At 32.8% G+C, this 17,455-nt stretch overlaps 1 long non-coding RNA gene across 9 annotated transcripts; it reads left to right on the top strand.

Annotated features, from left to right (window-relative positions):
- The first annotated feature begins 14,119 nt into the window (after positions 1 to 14,119).
- On the top strand, positions 14,120 to 16,943 carry LOC143591463 (uncharacterized). Of its 9 annotated transcripts, none has more exons than XR_013145691.1 (6): positions 14,120 to 14,237; positions 14,479 to 14,543; positions 14,621 to 14,968; positions 15,051 to 15,128; positions 15,202 to 16,100; positions 16,734 to 16,802. It is a non-coding gene; the product is annotated as an uncharacterized LOC143591463 (long non-coding RNA). The 9 variants fall into 9 exon arrangements; XR_013145683.1 differs by having other exon boundaries at positions 14,824 to 14,968; XR_013145686.1 differs by having other exon boundaries at positions 14,479 to 14,968.
- The last annotated feature ends 512 nt before the right edge of the window (positions 16,944 to 17,455 follow it).

Consider the following 17,455-nt stretch of genomic DNA (forward strand, 5'->3'; position numbering starts at 1 on the left):
AAATATCAAAAAACCATAAAACGAATACAACTGTTTTAAAATAAAGCTGACATATTCCTTAAAATAAACAAAACAAAACTAGTGTATCAAAACGATGAAACTTAAGCGAATTTTGAGGCTCCCTTAACGTTTTGGGCATGGGAGGCATGATTTCTAGACATAAACAAAAATATTAACCATTCATTATTACTAGCAAAAAAAACAAAACAAAACAATTCATCTACTCAAGAAATTAAAAAATAAAATAAAAAATCTCAAACTGATCAACGAAGTGTCAACAATCAACAATCATCATCAAAAAGACAAAAGCACTTTTGTGTCAATTTCAAAACATAATAAAAAACGATTTTGCAAGCACACAAGTCACAATTGTTGATGATAGATTTATTAGCAAAAGAAAGTAATAAATATCATAGTTACATACCATCGAGGCTTCGATCGATTCCTGATTTCCGGTGCCCGGTGGCTTAATATCCAGTCGCAATTGTTGATGATGGATTTATTATTGAGTCCGTTCACGTACAGTGGTTTTTATTGGAATATTGGGCTCTGCAAATAAAACAAGGTTTCTATTGGGCTATATCTTTATTGAGCTATGTATATCAAACAAGGTATAATAAAATATAAAACCTCTGGGCCCTCTGGAAATTTGGGCCTCGTGCCACTGCACGGGCCGCACCGCCCAAAAACCGGGCCTGCTAGAAGTTCTTACCATGCTAAGAAAAATTAGAGACGAGATTCAAGGGGAAATTAATTTCAACAAAAAAACAAAAGACAATTAAGTCATTTTTCAAGAAACATTCATAAATCATTCATGTAATATGCTATATATAAGGAATTATTAATTTATATTTTATATGGGGTCTAAAGAAATTATCAAAAATATATTATCTTATAATTTTAGCGAATTATTAATTTAGCACCCTATCCCCGAGTCGGAACCAGCAAAAAATATTATCTTAGAGAGTTTATTAGATAATCGAGTATTAATTTATCGAGTTTCTACTGTAGTTTAGATTGTATGAAGTCAATACTCCTAAAAAAACACGCAATAAGGAAGATAAAAGCCAATGCTCTATTATATGTAAAAGAGACCCATGTATGCATATCGATATGCATATGGATGTAAAGTCATTGCCCACTCATATAGACTACTAATTAGGTTGTTAATTAACTAGACAAAATAACATTTTATTTAAATAAAGAATAGTTAAGATTTTAATTATATTACTTGCCACCTATTATAGATTTCATTAAATGTTATTCTTTAAGATTTTAATAATTATATTACTTGCAACATGTTATATTTTTCATTAAATGTTAACTAACTAGTGTTTTACTCTGCGTGTTGCGTATGGTAGGTTGGTAGAACCCGTGTGGTGATAAAACAGAAACGTTGTCGGTTCAAAGCGCTAATTTGATGTGAATTCAATTGGTTTCGGTTACATTTGTTATGATACCAAAATTAAAACCAAAAAGTTTATGAAAATGGAGATGGATCAATGGGTTGGCGCTGGTCGGTAAAACTCGGGTTTTGGTTAGACCTGAGAGTTGTCGAACCCAGACATTGAGGTGGTGAATCTACGTAAATTCAGTCGGTTTTCGGTCATGTTTGTTATTGTACCGGAACTAAAGCAAAAAAAACAAATGCCACGGTTTTTATTACATTCGTTACATTACCAGAATTAAAAGAAAATACGGCGAGTCTACACGAATTTGATTGGTATCTGTCACATTCATTACGATACCGGCACAATAAAACTATTGACTTTCGGTCGGTGTTCGTTACGATACCGAAAGTAAATAAAAAAAAAGAAAACAAAAAGCAAAATGCCTTTAAGGTGCTGCCAAGTAGCATAATCGGGACTTAGTGACACCAAAGTTTTTTATTATTATATAAATATAATAATTCCCTTCAAACGTATCTTTAAAAATGCAAGTGCATGATTAAGGAGAAAGCAATTATAAATTATGTCATGATTTGATAACGTTGAATAAGAAAGAAGGAGAAATATAAGTAAAGTATAATTTTGATCCACGTTATTTAGACCAATTTACTCTTTCATACAAAAATAACTTTTTTGATATTTCAACTCTAAATATTTAAATTTTGTAACCATGTAGCCTCTAACACTAACTTTGTTAGGTGGTTTTGTTAATTGTAGAGGCATTTATGTCATTTTACTAATAACTATCTATATCTATATTTATATATAAAGGAAGAGTGATGGGCACAAACGTCTTTTCATAATTGTGTGCGAAGGACAAAACCGACATTTCATAATAGGACAAGAAAAGTAATTTGTCAATGTATCCATCAACTCTTAAAGCTCTTAGTACAACATTATGAAGCTTCAATTTTTGAGGCATTACTCTTCAATCCTTTAGAAAACAAAAGGGTTTACATGTGTTATTATTAAGATTATTATTATTATCATTATTATGATGACTATCCACATTCTTAACTCCCATGTGTCATTATGTTTCTATTAACTTTGTTAGCCTATATAGAGTGCATTCTTGTGCTTCTATTACATAAACATACATACATACATACCAATGAATAACAACCTCCATTTTCTCCACTTATCATACCCTCTATACACTATTTCTCAAGGTTTGAACGATGTAATAAGGAAAAGTTGAGGCGATTCGGGCTAAGGAAATAGATGATAGTGTAAAGTTAGGACTAAACTAAGCACACTTTTGAAAGTGTTGGAAATTTATAAAAACACTTTTGGTAGTGTTGAAAATTTGTAAAATCAATGGATAAAACAATATGTATGAAAAGATTCAATTAACTTAATGGCTCATGTAAATAAGCCATAAATGGTTTTTTGTTTTATTCCTTGAGTGTCCTTTCTTTTGTGAATGATGATTACATTTACTTTCCGTATGTGGTCATTATGACTTCACAGCAAAAAAGAGTTTTTAAAGAAACATTAGTGACCATATTACCAATATTGAAATTAATGGAACAATAAAACAAAGTTGACAAAATTACCATATAAAAATTGTTTAAACAAACAATTAACATAAGTTTGAAAATAACTATTATGTTTGTGAAAGTTTAATAAAAATATTTTGGAAAGTAAAAATTAGGGATTTGATATGAACACACCTTTCACGAATTAATTCACTAGGTTACTAATATTATTATTTATAGCCTTGCCGAACAAAAGTCTATGGTTTAAGTATGTTACTACTATTATTATTTTTATAGCCACTACTCACATTCTTAACTCCTGCCACTAGTAGAAAAAATGCTTTTAATGACATGCCCACTACGACATGCAGTGATTTACGACTCGCAAATGTGTCTGTCATTAATAAAATGTCATATTTTTCAAAAATTAAAATATTTATGACATATTTTTGAGTGTCATTAACTTACTGTCGTAAACTTAAAAACCTAACTTGTGTGTCATATTTGCAAGTCATGTTGAAACCAGATTAAAAAAATAAAGACCCGCCCATATTTCTTCTCAATAGCCCTGCACACTTATAATAATTTTCACAACACAATTCCCTCTCAAAATAGTCCTGCACAACAATTCCTATCGGCTTCTTCATCCATCTGCTTCACCACCACCACATCATCTTCTCCATCGATCTTCTTCACCTGGACTACACAATTGCGTTTTCTTTGAAGGATTATTTGCAAGAGTTTAACTATTGTGAGGTATCTTCCTTCAATTTTACGTTGTTCTACTTTTAATTTCTGGTTTCATAATCTTCTAGGTTTTAATCGACAGTGAGTTTTTTAATTTTTTTTGAACTGGTTTGACTAGATTATGATAGTTTAGGGCTATAGGAACTTGAACCGCACTAATTAATTCGGGTACTCCATTTCACTATAAAGTTCATATTTTTCTTATTTATTTCATGTTCTTGAAAAGGGTTCTTGATTTTAAACTCTGGGTGTTTGTAAAAACCTAAAATTTTGATAGATTTCAAGATTTTTCTGGGTATGATTCAGTTTTATTAACAGTCTGTTTGATATTATTATTATTATTGTTATTTATTGCAAAATTGCAACCAAGCTTCTTTCTTTAACAAGACTTGCAGGTCAAAATTATATATTTTATATTCATAATAAACGATCACAAGATTTGTTTTTTTTAGTGTTTTTAGGTCCATTTTGATGGGTGGTTGGATTTAATATTATTCTGTAAAGTGATTACTATACAATCATCGGTTAAGCAGGAAGGGATATGCCGGACTCACTGAAGAGATTGTATGTATTAAAATAATATAATATTTTATTTGTATTTGTGTATGTTAATCCACTTCTATTGTTTAGATGAAAGAAACCGGAAAGGAGGAAGAGGAGATTGATAGATTGTTGTTTTGGAAAAAAGCAAGAGAACGAAAATCCGGAGGTTTCGACTCTAACGTCCAAGAAATTGTTAATAAAATTGTAAGTTTTTCTGTTTTGTCTCAATAACTATATTTGTGTGTTTACAGATAAGGTTATAAACAAACACGCGCGCTGGTCTGATCAGATAAGGTTATAACTATAATTGCGTGTTTATAATTGTTTGTTTCCAGAACTATATTTGTTTGTTTACAGATAAGGTTCTAATCAGAAACTCGCGTTGGTCTGCACGCGTTGGTTCTGCACGAGCTGATCTGCATGCGCGCTCGTTGGTCTGCACGTGGTGTTAACAAACTGACCAGCGCGCGTGTTTTTTTGTTTTTGTTAAATTATATTATTTCAAATATTTTATACATGTAATTGCGATATAACAAAAAAAATATAATTAACATGCTGGCAGCGTGTGCAGACCAGCGACTCGGGCTATCAGCGTGTGCAGACCAGCGACTCAGGCTATCAGCGCGTGCAGACCAGCGCGCAAGCTGTCAGCGCGTTCAGACCAGCGCGCGCACGCTCTCAACGCGTGCATACCAGCGCGCGGGCTGTCAGCGGGTGCAGACCAGCGCGCGCAGGCTGTCAGCGAGTGCAGATCAGTGCGTGGGAGCAGCCAGCGCGTGCAGACCAGCACGGCCGTGCTGTCGGCGCGTGTTTGTTTTTATTTTTTTGTTACATTATTTTATGTCAACTATTTTATAGACATGATTGTGCGCGCAGACTGACCAGCACGCGCTGCTGCGTTGACCTGCACACGCGCTCAAGTTGAATTCTTATATATATCATGCATTTTATGGAATACTATTCAATACACTTAAGATTATAAAGGTCAAACGAGCCTAAATCGTGAAACCAACCCGTTACTAGCTGTTTGATTTTGTTCGGTTTAAGGATTCTACGGTTTGGTTTTGGTGTATAAAATTAAAACCGTTACTAACAGTTTGGCTCACGGTTTGACATAAAAACCGCGAAAACTGGTCGTGAACACCCCTAGCTACTATATTCTTGTTTATAAATCACTAGAATCTTAATTATAGGGCTTCAATATTTTACTATTTGTAACTGTGTAGTGTCCAACTCAGCTGGGAAGTACCGAGTGTGGTTATTATGTGTTAAACTTCATGCAGGAGATCATCCGTGAAGGACTTGACATACTCATCAAGAACAATGTAAGTGTAGTTTATTTGTTTTTTTATGATTGTAATTTGATTTGGTTTGTAATTTTGACCCAATTCATTTTGACTCAATCAAATCTGGTAACGTTATCTTCTTTTAATTTTCTTCTTAGCTCGGGGAAGACAAAGAGGAATACACGGATTTGGATTTTGATGCAGTTCGGGAAGAATGGTCGAGTTATGCGGCATAGTTTACTTTCCGGTAGTGATGCATGTATTTGTATTGACTATTAACCAATATTTTTGATAACTTGGGAATGTTTGTAATATTTTGACGTACGATGTCTAATTATGAAATGAAATGAATAGTTTTGCTCTATAATGGTGTGTTTAATATAAAAATTAGTAATTATGTATAAAAAAAAATATTAAATTAAAATTATTATACGATGACACGCATAAGTGCTGGTCGTAAACTGGTGTCATAAATGAATTTAATAAAAGCGTGTCATACATGCATGTCATAAATGCGTGTCATTAAATATGACACGCGGGTGCATGTCATTTTTCGTTTATGACTGGGCCATTAACTATATGCATTTGCATGTCATCTGTACCATTTAATGACACTCAACGCGTGTCGTGAAAAGCATTTTTTCTAGTAGTGCGCGTTTCATTATGTTTCTATTAACTTTGTTAGCTTATATATAGTAGCTTGTTTTTTAACCAAAGCTGGTTACCTATATATTATCCCAACAACCATATAGACACGGAAATGAAATACGTACCGCCAAAAATTTCAACGTGTGCAAGTGCACAACCTTGTCATCGTCATCGGCTGTCAACAATAAGGTGGGAGGATATTGACGAGAGCGATCATTAGATTGCTCCCATGGTCTCCTAACATTATGCATTGGTTACATTGCTCACTTGATTAACCATCAAAACTCTTCCTCCTTTATCACCACTAATGAAGAATATATCCATTTCACACCCATTCAACCCTACAGTAAACACACCTTTACCCTCATTCTAAGAAATTATAACCATTATTAAACACATATTAATAATATTAACTCATCAACTTATATTCCTACATACATATTAAAAAAAATGAAACCCACACTGCATTTACTCAACATAATATCTATATTTATACATGCATTCAATGACAGCTTCATATTCACCAACACCCCCTACATAGTCCCACTCCTCATAACCAAACTTCTCACGCTTGATGTCCATGCATGACCTACGACAAAAGTGTAAATAATTAAGGCAGCATTTAGATGTGAGTTTAGAAAGAAGTTAAGTGAAAATTGGAAATCAAAAGGAACCATACCAAAATAAGAATTAAATGACTACAATTATTTTCATACACAATTTAGGTTGTTAGTACGCATTATACGTCACTGAAAGTTGTTTATCTATATCTATATTTATATATAAAGGATGAGTGATGGGCATAAAAGTAATTTCATAATTGCATGGCAAGGGTAAGACAGACATTTCATAATTGTGCAAGAAAAGTAATTCCCCATCACCTCGATACATTTTTAAAGCATTTGGTACAAGTTGACGAAGTTTCACAATTGGTAAGATTACTCTTCAACCCTTTAGAAAGCAAAAGGTTTATATGTATCTCTGGTTATATTTATTATGTACATTATTATATATTTATTAGATAGTTAACATTCATTATTTCTTAACAACTTAATTGAAGGTTATAACATGCCTTTAATATTTTGATGCATTTATCATTCTATTGGGGATTCAATCGGTCATGAAAATTTAATCTTTAATGATTTCAATCGACCATGTTGTTTAAGTTTTGCACTAGCCCTCTGCTATAAGAATGGACAAAGTTTGCAGTCCCACTGTCGCAAAACAAAAACCAGGTAAGTATTCATCTTCTCCGGTTTTCTTTAGGTTCAATTGATTATAGGGTTTCATTTAATTTCATGTGCATGCTTTCAACCCAATCCAAATTTGGGTTTGGATTTTTGCATTGATTTCAATATCTCTGGTATTGCTCAGATTAGATTTGAAAGGTACTTCACAACGTCTTAATGTTGCAATGCTACAGTTTGATCCATTTTATGTAGTGAGTTATGTTGTGGATGATGTGTAGCTTGAAGAAAGTGTATTTGGTCAAATTTTAGAACAAGTAACAATTTCAGGCTAGGAAGGCGCCTTAAATTTCAGTATGTTACTCTTTCTTTATTCAAATTGATGAAACCCGAATACATCAATTGTGTTCAACTAATTGAGATTTAAATTTTGTGTTTTGATTTATGTTGCCACTGTCCAAGTCTCACATGCACTTGTCAATGAAGGAGTGAGTAATATTAAATGTATTTAAATGTGTAATGCATGTGATATTATTTACTTTGATGTTTCTTTTGAGTTAGTTGATAAAACTTGGTTATTGTGCAGGGTAACTTCATGGTGATTTCGCTCTCTCAGAATCAATTATGTGTATGTATTTAATGCATTTCCTATAATGATAAAAACTATCTCATCGTTGATGTTCATATGACGTATTTTTTGATTATATATTTTTGTTTTGCATATTTAAAGCTGCATGAAGGGCCAAGCAAGTTACACATCAAGTGAAGATGTTGCAGCTAGATTCCTTCCCAACAAATAACATGGTGTGTTTCTTTTTTTGGTTAAACCAGCCTATAATATTATGCTTAGCATTGTATAAGTTTTCATGTATGCTTTTACACAGGTTCGAGTATGTTCCTGTAAACATAAGTTTTTTATGGCCTAGTGATTAGCTGCGTCTGGCACATGTATAGTCCGCGTGTTGAATTCAGCTGACCATTTTGTTTATGTGTTGGTTTTTTTAGCTTCTCGTTGTTCGTGTTGGTATTTCTCTAAACCAAACAGGTTCAAACAGGTTTGTCATAATAGGTTAAAAGAAAAGTAAATTTGGTTCAAAACGGGTTCGTTAAAAAGCATCAATTTTGGTTTAGGGTGAAAACGGATTATATGAAAATTGAGTTAGGGTCAAACGGTATCAATTTTAGTTTGATTCAAAACTGGTTAAAAGCAAAATGAGATCAGGTCAAAACGTTATTTATTTATAATATGAGTTCCGGTTTAGATAAAACGTGTTATAAGAAATATGAGTTATGGTCAAAACGGGTTATTAAAAAATATCAATTTGGTATGGGTTAAACACATGTTTTGAATAGGATAAAGCGGGCTGGTCTGGTTGGGCATGGTAACAAGTTGAACTGGTTTAACTCAGAATGGTTTATATGAAAAGTGAATATGGTTCAAAACGGGTTGCTTAAAAAAGTATCATTTTGATTTTGGTCGAAACACATTATAAGTCAAATAAGTTTCGGTTAAAATGGTATCACTTTTGTTTCGGGTCTGAACTGGTTAACATAAAAATAAGTTCAGTCAAAACGGGATTTAAAAAAAATTATCAAATTTTGTTTAGGTCAAAACCTGTTATAAGCAAAATGAGTTCGAGTTAAACCCGGCTATTTAAAAAAAAACATCGATTTTGGTTCGGGTTAGAAAAGGCTTTAAGTTGGAAAAAATAGGTTGGTCGGGTCTGGTCGTGCCTGGAAACAGGTCAACAGGTTTAGGTAAGAACAGGTTATAAGAAAAGTGAATATGGTTCAAAACGGGTTGGTTAAAAAAGAATGGTTTGGGCAAGAACGATGATTTTGGGTCAAAATGGTATCAATTTTGGTTCGGGTCTGAACTGGTTAAAGGAAAATTGAGTTCGGGTCCCAACGGGTTTTTATTTTATATATAATGGTTTAATAGTATATATCTACATAATATTAATTATTAATATTAATATTATTAATTTATCTATATCCATATTACATATAAAAGATATTAGATGGACAAAGTGGTAATTACACTATTTTAAGACGCCGCTAACAATAAATTGGGAGACGCCGCTAAATTAAATTTAGGTCACCGGCGCGACATCCTCTGGCGACGTTACAATTGAATCCGACGATGTCTTCAATAGCAATCAATCCTAATAAGTTCCTTTCAATTCATATCAGTTACAATTCCTTTCAATTCTAACAAAGGGACACGAAATCCCAATAGTTTATCATGACTGTTCCATTCAATTAAATCCAGGTACGATATCATTCAATTTCGTTATTTTAATTGTACTTCTCGCTCCTCAATTCACCCACAAACTGTTTGCGTGTTAGGCCAGTTAATCAGTGCAATAGAGGTCCGTTTAAACCTTTGTGAGGTGTGGGCCGATCTACCCAATCGCTCTCAAATAAGGTAACATCGATGCTATATTTCCTTTTTTTTTTCTGTATGTCATATTAATATGATATTATAATTTGAGAATCAGTAAAAAATTGATATAGCTGTCAATACTGAAGCAGGTGAAGGTGAAGATGGGCGTTTGAAATCTGCAATTGGCATTGGGATACTTCTTCAGGTCATAATATTGTTCATGCTACTTTTTATTATTTTATAAATTCATACTGTTTGTTCATATAATAATAATAATAATAATTTATTAATATGCTTAAAGTTGTATGGTATATAAGATGGTCTTGATAACATTATTAGGGTTTCACTTACTGAACCACCCGAAGAAGAAATTGACCCATGTAGGAAATTGGCTAATCTTGGTATGAAAGCATCCCAAATCCAACAACGGGTAGTAGGTTTTCTATTTTTTTGCATAAATTTACCAAATTAATATGTTCCAAGTGGGCTTGTTTAGTTTGATGTTCAAGTTGTGTTCAAATAGATAGCCTTTATATGATGTTTCCATGGGTTGGTTACTAATCATTATGGTTTTTATGTATTCTAATCGGGGTCCGAAAACCAACAGTAACAACACAAATCGGTTATGGTTTTCCAGCGTAAAAATAACCAATCAAGAGCTCTTGATCGCACCAAGGTAATGGTTCATTGTTGGTTTTGATTAGATAGCTTATGTAACTGTTTATGAGATGTTTGTACCTAATGTACAGTGTCAAAAATTGAACAAGGCAACCCCAAAAGGAAACCGAGCAAAATAGGGTTCTTAGTGAAGAAGGAGACATACTCCTCATATTCAGTCCTCTGAGACGTCTGTGTTGCGCGAAACTGAGAAATAAATTGTCCTAAGGTATGAGTTATGTTAACGAGTTGTTCTTGCTTTATTCGAATGAGCCATGGGATAAAAAGTTGGGAGTGTGTTGTACTCGGCTGACATGTTTCAGTCAGACTTCATTTAAGGTTGAAGATTCAACGCGTCTATGCTTTGTAATATAGGTACTCAATTCGGGTTGGGGTTGAAGGAATTGTTCAGAAGAATAAATGACAAAGTTATGCTAGGGTAGGTAATTTAGTTCAATCTTGACCAGAACCCGACTTCCCTTTGCCCATTTACAACCATATAATACTCCAATTTAGTACAACTTTGCTGTAGGAATCTCCGTAGGCGATGAAATGTGGGTACTGATGTGCTAAAGGTAGTTATAATATAAATAACTAAAATTATATTAATCTAGACACAAAGTAATAAATTCTAGGCTCGTAAACTTAACTAAAACTACTAACCGGCAAGTGTACCGGTCGACTCTAGTATAGTTTAGTAAGTCCGGATATCGAACCCACCAGTGGCGGAGCCAAGAATTTTTTCTTATGGGTTCGGGATTTTTCGGTACTCGCTTTTTTTCCGGCGTAAAGTTTTTGGACCTAAATGGGTCGGGTTGGATTGGTCATTCGGTCAAACAAATAAGACGACATTGGTTGACACGGACCTCTAACTAAATATGTTCGTCTAATTTCATCCTTTTAACTAGGGTGATAAGACGATATTGGCTTTCGTTCGGATGGATCCCATAGAAGATCATTAAAATCTATTTTTTTGAGGAGTGGCATTTGAAGACGAGGAACCAAAATTGGTCGGCGATCTTATAAAAAAACTATAAACGTCCCATAAATGCACAAATTCAAAACAAACTAGTAAACAACATTAAACAAAATTGTAAACGATAGAGGTAAATATCATTGTAATTATAAATGATAATTAATATATATAATCAAACAAAAAGTAAAACTAACCTTGTTTTTTTTGCTCATACTTAATTTGAGTGGCTAGCATCTGGACAAAAAATACATATAAAATATGGCTCAATAGTCTATATGGTACTATAATATGAATTTTTGTTTAGGTTCAAGTATACGCTAGAATAATCGATTTATGCTATATATAATATAGATATCTTTATTTAACATTCAACTATGAAAGTAAGTCATAAACTATTCAAGAGTAAAAATAAAACATACAGGGGGGGGGGGGGTCTGGGTGAAGCCGTGAAGGACAAAGAAGTCTGAAGACTGAAGGAGGCGAACTGGGCAACCGGCGACTGGTTAATGGCGGGTGATTACGTGATTGAGGAAGGCAGAAGAAGGAGCCAGGAGGGTGAATGGACGATACTCAAACCTGTACGTAGGTACCAATATCGATTAAGAAACTGAATCGTCGATGTTTATGGCTTCTATTTTTGTTTTTTTTCATAGTGTATATTTAGGTATTATGTTTAAGATTGTTAATTGGGTTGGGCTTATTAACCCATTTTATTAATAACTTTGGGCTTTTTTTGTGGGTTCGAATATTTTTTTTTAATGGTATTGGGTTCGCTCGTCGAAAAAAATATGGGTTCGGCCGAACCCGGTCGGTAGTACGTGGCTCCGCCAATGAAACCCAAAGACTCTTTAAATTACGAAACTAGCAAACAAGACTCAACTACAAGACACGACTATTTATTAATAATATTTGAGGGGGAATTTAATACTAATAATTAATTAAAACTAATAATTAACTAAAAATTACTTAACTATTAAACTAATTAAAACCCTAAACCTAATTAATATAATAATAATAAAACATAATCATTACCTTAAACTTAATTAATTAATTAATAATAAAACTTAGACCTAATTAATTTAACTAATAAACAATTAAACACTTAGATTAATTCAGATGACAAAGATAACTACCTAGGCTAGAATCCCCAAAGTTACGGTTATTAATTAAATGGAAAACTCACGTTATGGAACTGAGATCATAAAATAGACCCTTGACAGAAAACCCGAACATGACCCTTGAACTTCAAGAAGACGCCTATGGATTTCTAACAAGTTTTAAGACTCGCCAGTTTTATATTAAACTTCCATAGGGTTATTTAATCGCTTATGTCTAAGGATCTTTTATGACGAAAACCTACCTTACAGCGCGGAATTCAAAAGATAGCAAAGCAAACCCAATTAATTTAATAGACTAAGCTGACAATCAAATCTAGACGGACTCCTTACGAAGAACTAAATCTAGCAATCCTGACCAACAAAGATCTATCAACAACCTATCACCTTACAGCTTTCTAGGCTGGCAGTTCACTTTTATCTGTTTAATTGATTTTATTGTTTTTATGATTTTAATGCATATTAATCACAAACTAATGACCTAACAAAACCCTATCCTATGAAACAATCAACAAGGGCAATGTGAAACAATAAATTCAAGTAAACAAAACCAAGCAATCAAACGCATCAATTAAATCAAACTCAACCGTTTACTTAGAACATAAAATCCATAACGAAACGAAATCCAAATAAAATCAAACCGAACTAAGGTTCATCACGACCTAGGCAGTCTATGGAATTTAGCCTAGCATCATAAAGTCTAAATCAAACAAAATAATAATATAAGAAAACAGATGAAAGCAGTAAAAACGAAAGATCAAAGATGATAAAACCCGTAATCTTCACTCGAACCAACGGCTTTCTTTCTCTTTATTTTCTTCTTCTTCTTGCTTTCGTGGTTCGTTCAACTCCAGTTCACGGCTGCCTCTTTTCAAACTTTCGTAGGGTTCTTTTTCTTTTTTGTTTTATAATAATAATGATGACCCCTTTTATTCTTTGCTATAGCCGACCATTAAATCTTGCAGGCCAAGTTTGGGCTGCCAAGTCCATCAACTGTGGAAAGAAACTTATTTCTGTTTTTTCCTTTTAAACATGGCCCATGTTTTGTGTACGTGTTCATACAGATCCAAGACCAGCCCATATGCTTTCATGTGATGTAGCCCATTTATCGTTCTCATGCAATCCATTTTTCAACACACAAAACATCCCTGGTTTGCATTTCAATTATATAAGAAACATGACTTTTAATAATAATATAAAACGCCAAACTCTTTGTCTAGTTGTATGGTCAATTAAAACCAACGAATAACAATAATAACAATGATAAAATTATAAATGTTTTTAAATATTTACTTGTTGATCTCAAGTTTAGTTAAAATATTCAATTTTGCTCATTGTCTTTTAAAACCTTAAAACTCACATATGAACCAATTAATAATATTATTCAATAAAAACCTTGCTCAAAACTACTTATAAGTGGAGGAAATATTTATATAATAATGTATATATTTTAGACTATATCAGGTATCTTACTTTGTGTTACTTGCAAAATGTTGGAGTTGAAGATGGTAACATAGACGTTATTTTGATTTTCAAAGGAGAACTGGTGATTTAGCTGCTCAAAAGGAGATTAGTTTGTTACTCTTTACAAATTGTTTATATATTTTAACTTTTTAATCATAATATCATCATGTTGCTTTTTTCTTTATTTTTCTTAAGAGCACATTTGACTTGAACATAAGGCAAGGTGAAGAGGTTGACTATAGAGGTGCACTTAAAAAAGTGATGGCTCGGTTCTCATGTCGGTTACCCTGGATCAACCAAAGGTTAATTATTTTCTTTACAAATTGTTAATATGTTTTAATCATAATATCATATATATCATTTATAAATCCTTGCATTTTCTTTTTTTTTATCCAGTCACCCGAGCTTTTTTATAAAATCATGAGCTGCAAAACTTGTGCTTGGTATGCCATATAAGATCACAAGTTTATTCTTTGTTACATTTATTTGTAAAATCTTATCAATATTTGTTAGCTCATAATATGTGGTGTTTGCTCTATTTAGGATCTTACAGCCGTAGATTCTATCTTATATTGAGAGAGCTTCCACCAGCAGACGATAAAGATGTTGTATGAAACCTTTTCAAATATGATTACAAAGAGTATATTATTTCAATATTAATTTAATTCTTTTTCATTATGATCAGCGGCTAGCTCTTAAAAGATTGATTGATATAAGTAGGGGGGTTATAACTCCTTTATCAAAATAACGAACAAAGCCTTTGCCAAACTCTATGGTCTTGGTTAATCTGAATGAGTTATCAGCTGGAGTTTATAAGCTTTTACTAGATGGTAAAATCACTTGTTACCACTCAATTCGCATGTAACATATTAAATGATATTACTTCAGGCACACGTTTGGTGGTGCCGGTACGTGGAGATGAGATGAACCCTATGAGGAGCTGGAAATTTTATAAAATATTGATGCTACAATGATTCTTCATGATATGTCATATTCAGATGAAAAAATTGGCAGAGTACATGCTGCCAAAGAGGTATTAAGTTTCACTATTAAGAACAACAATAATCCATTTATGGGTCCAGAAAAATTGTGATGTCTTCGTCTTCATTTGACAGGCGATTTGAGTATCTTTCAGAAAACTCATGAAATTTCCCGGATCTTCACCACATACACTTTCCAAAGGGAATTCCTAGGTAACTTTACACACACATCGTTTTTACTTTTAATAATTGTTTATTAATTTCAAACTGTATTATATGATGGCAGGGATGATTTGGTAATTAGCGCGGGTGCAAATGCGGGTGCAATTTTAGTTGATGGACTTGGAGATGGTATTTTATTAGAAGCAGTGGATCAAGATTTTGAATTTCTCATAAATACATATTTTTAATTTGCTACAAGGATGCAGGATGCGAAACACTAAGACAGTATGGAATTTAAATATTTTGTTTGATATATATATGTTGCATATTATTTAATTCAAATACAGGAATATGTCTCATCATGTGGTAGAATGCTCTTTGATCTTCAAGTGATAAGTGCGGAAATTAGACAAAAAACATCACATTTGCCTGGTGTTTTTGGTAATCATCAAACTAATTTTGATTAAATAAAATTGCGTGCTTTTTAGATTCATATATTCGAACAAATAAATGTCACTTATTTTTTGTGACAGATTGCAATTATGGGCTGCATAGTTAACGGGCCCGGGGAGATGGTTGATGCCGGTTTTGGATATGTCAGTGGTGCTCCCGGAAAGATTGATCTTTATGTTGGAAAGGTACGCAACTATTGTATTGTGTTCTAACAATTTAATTGTTTTATGTTGATGAAACTAAAAAGATGAAACTGAAATCGAAACCAACCCAACAACAAAAATATCGAACTGGAAGTAAACCAAAAACCAAAACAACCAAAATCAAAATTGAAGCCGATAGAAACAGCAAATCAGAAAAATCAAAACTTGAACTGAAACAAAACCGAATAAGTTGAAACCAAACTTAAATGAAACTAAAAGACTGAAAGCAAACACAAACCAAAAACCGAATAAACTGAAACTGGATAAAACGAAACAAAAAACATGAATCCAAAAACCAAAAAAACTTAAACGAAATATGGTATGTTGATATTATATTACTAGCGGGATTTGGTTGTATGAAAGGAAAGTGGTTAGTTGTAATATTCAAATTGGTTTTAAATTAATATTAGTACTAAAAAATTCTAAATGAATATTTTAGCGAACACAAAAGAACTGTATATAAACGAGTGTTGATGGAACTGGCAATATTTTGTGAGAACTGACAATATCTTGTGGGAAAATTAAATTGATCTCAAAAGTGAAACTGATAATATTTTGTGGGAAAGAGGCTGCTTTAGTACTGGAACCTAATTTTGTTTGCCATCACTATTCAATCTTAATGTAGTGTAATCTTGAAGTTGTTTGAGGTCACGGTAAAAATGCCTCTATTTTGGGGTAGAAAATTGGTAAAACTGAGCACAAAAGTCAACTAACTCTTATTGCTATGGCAATGTAAGCTTCTAATTTGTTTCATTTGTTTCATAAATTAATACCATGTTTGACAACTTGACCCGTCATCCTAATAACATATAAATAAGCCACTTACGGTTTGACCAGACCTTTTACCCAATCTGACGTGTCCCGAGTTGACTCGTATTTAAAAACATATATAACTCCAACAACCATTATATAATACATCAATTGAATTTTTGCAAGTTCATTTTTTTTACTTGGGGCTAAACCATATTTTTCTTTTTCATGGTGGTGGTTTCTAAGGAAGTTGTGAATTCATAATTTACTAAAGGAGGTGCAAACATGTTAGTTTCTTTTAATATGCAAATTATGTTAAATTTCATAAGTGAAAATTATAACTAACAAACCCATTTTTTTATTTTCTTTCTCAGTAGGCGTTAAACAAATGTTGCTACCAAACTTCTACCAAAGCTTCCAAAATGAAGGCTAAAGCTGATCGATGCGGGAGTTTTTGCTAGGGACAAAATGGGTCGGTTCATATTGCCCTTGAAACACTTTTTTCGATTAAGTTTTGAGTTTTGTAACATAGACTTTTAATTCGTTTCACCAATGACCTGTCTCCCCTTTTTTTTTAACCATTTCACGATTATTGATAAAACATCCTTCAGAAACAGAAACTTGAGATTGCAAATGGGAAACCATCTGTCAGCACATTGTCAAAATGCAAGAGGAGCCCATAAAACCGTCTCAAACTAAGGTTTCAAAAGCCTTTTGTATTCAGCCACTAATCACCAAAAAGAATCAAATCTTATGTTTATTTTTTTTTTATGTTTACTTGCATTGATTAATTGGTCTTCATGTTTTTGTTACTTTTTTGTTGTTGATAGAGCATGTTGATACCTGAAAATACTTCAAATGTGTGTTCAACTTTGCTACAAATTCAAGGGACGCCTTACTTGAATATAGTACATTTCTATTAACATTTTGCTTATTTTGTTACTTTCCTTTTTTCGTTTTTAACTCACGAGC

This window comes from Bidens hawaiensis, unplaced genomic scaffold (assembly GCF_021521415.1).
Source record: "Bidens hawaiensis isolate Kalapana, Puna unplaced genomic scaffold, B.hawaiensis_p1.1 tig00039679_1, whole genome shotgun sequence".
NCBI lineage: Eukaryota > Viridiplantae > Streptophyta > Magnoliopsida > Asterales > Asteraceae > Bidens > Bidens hawaiensis.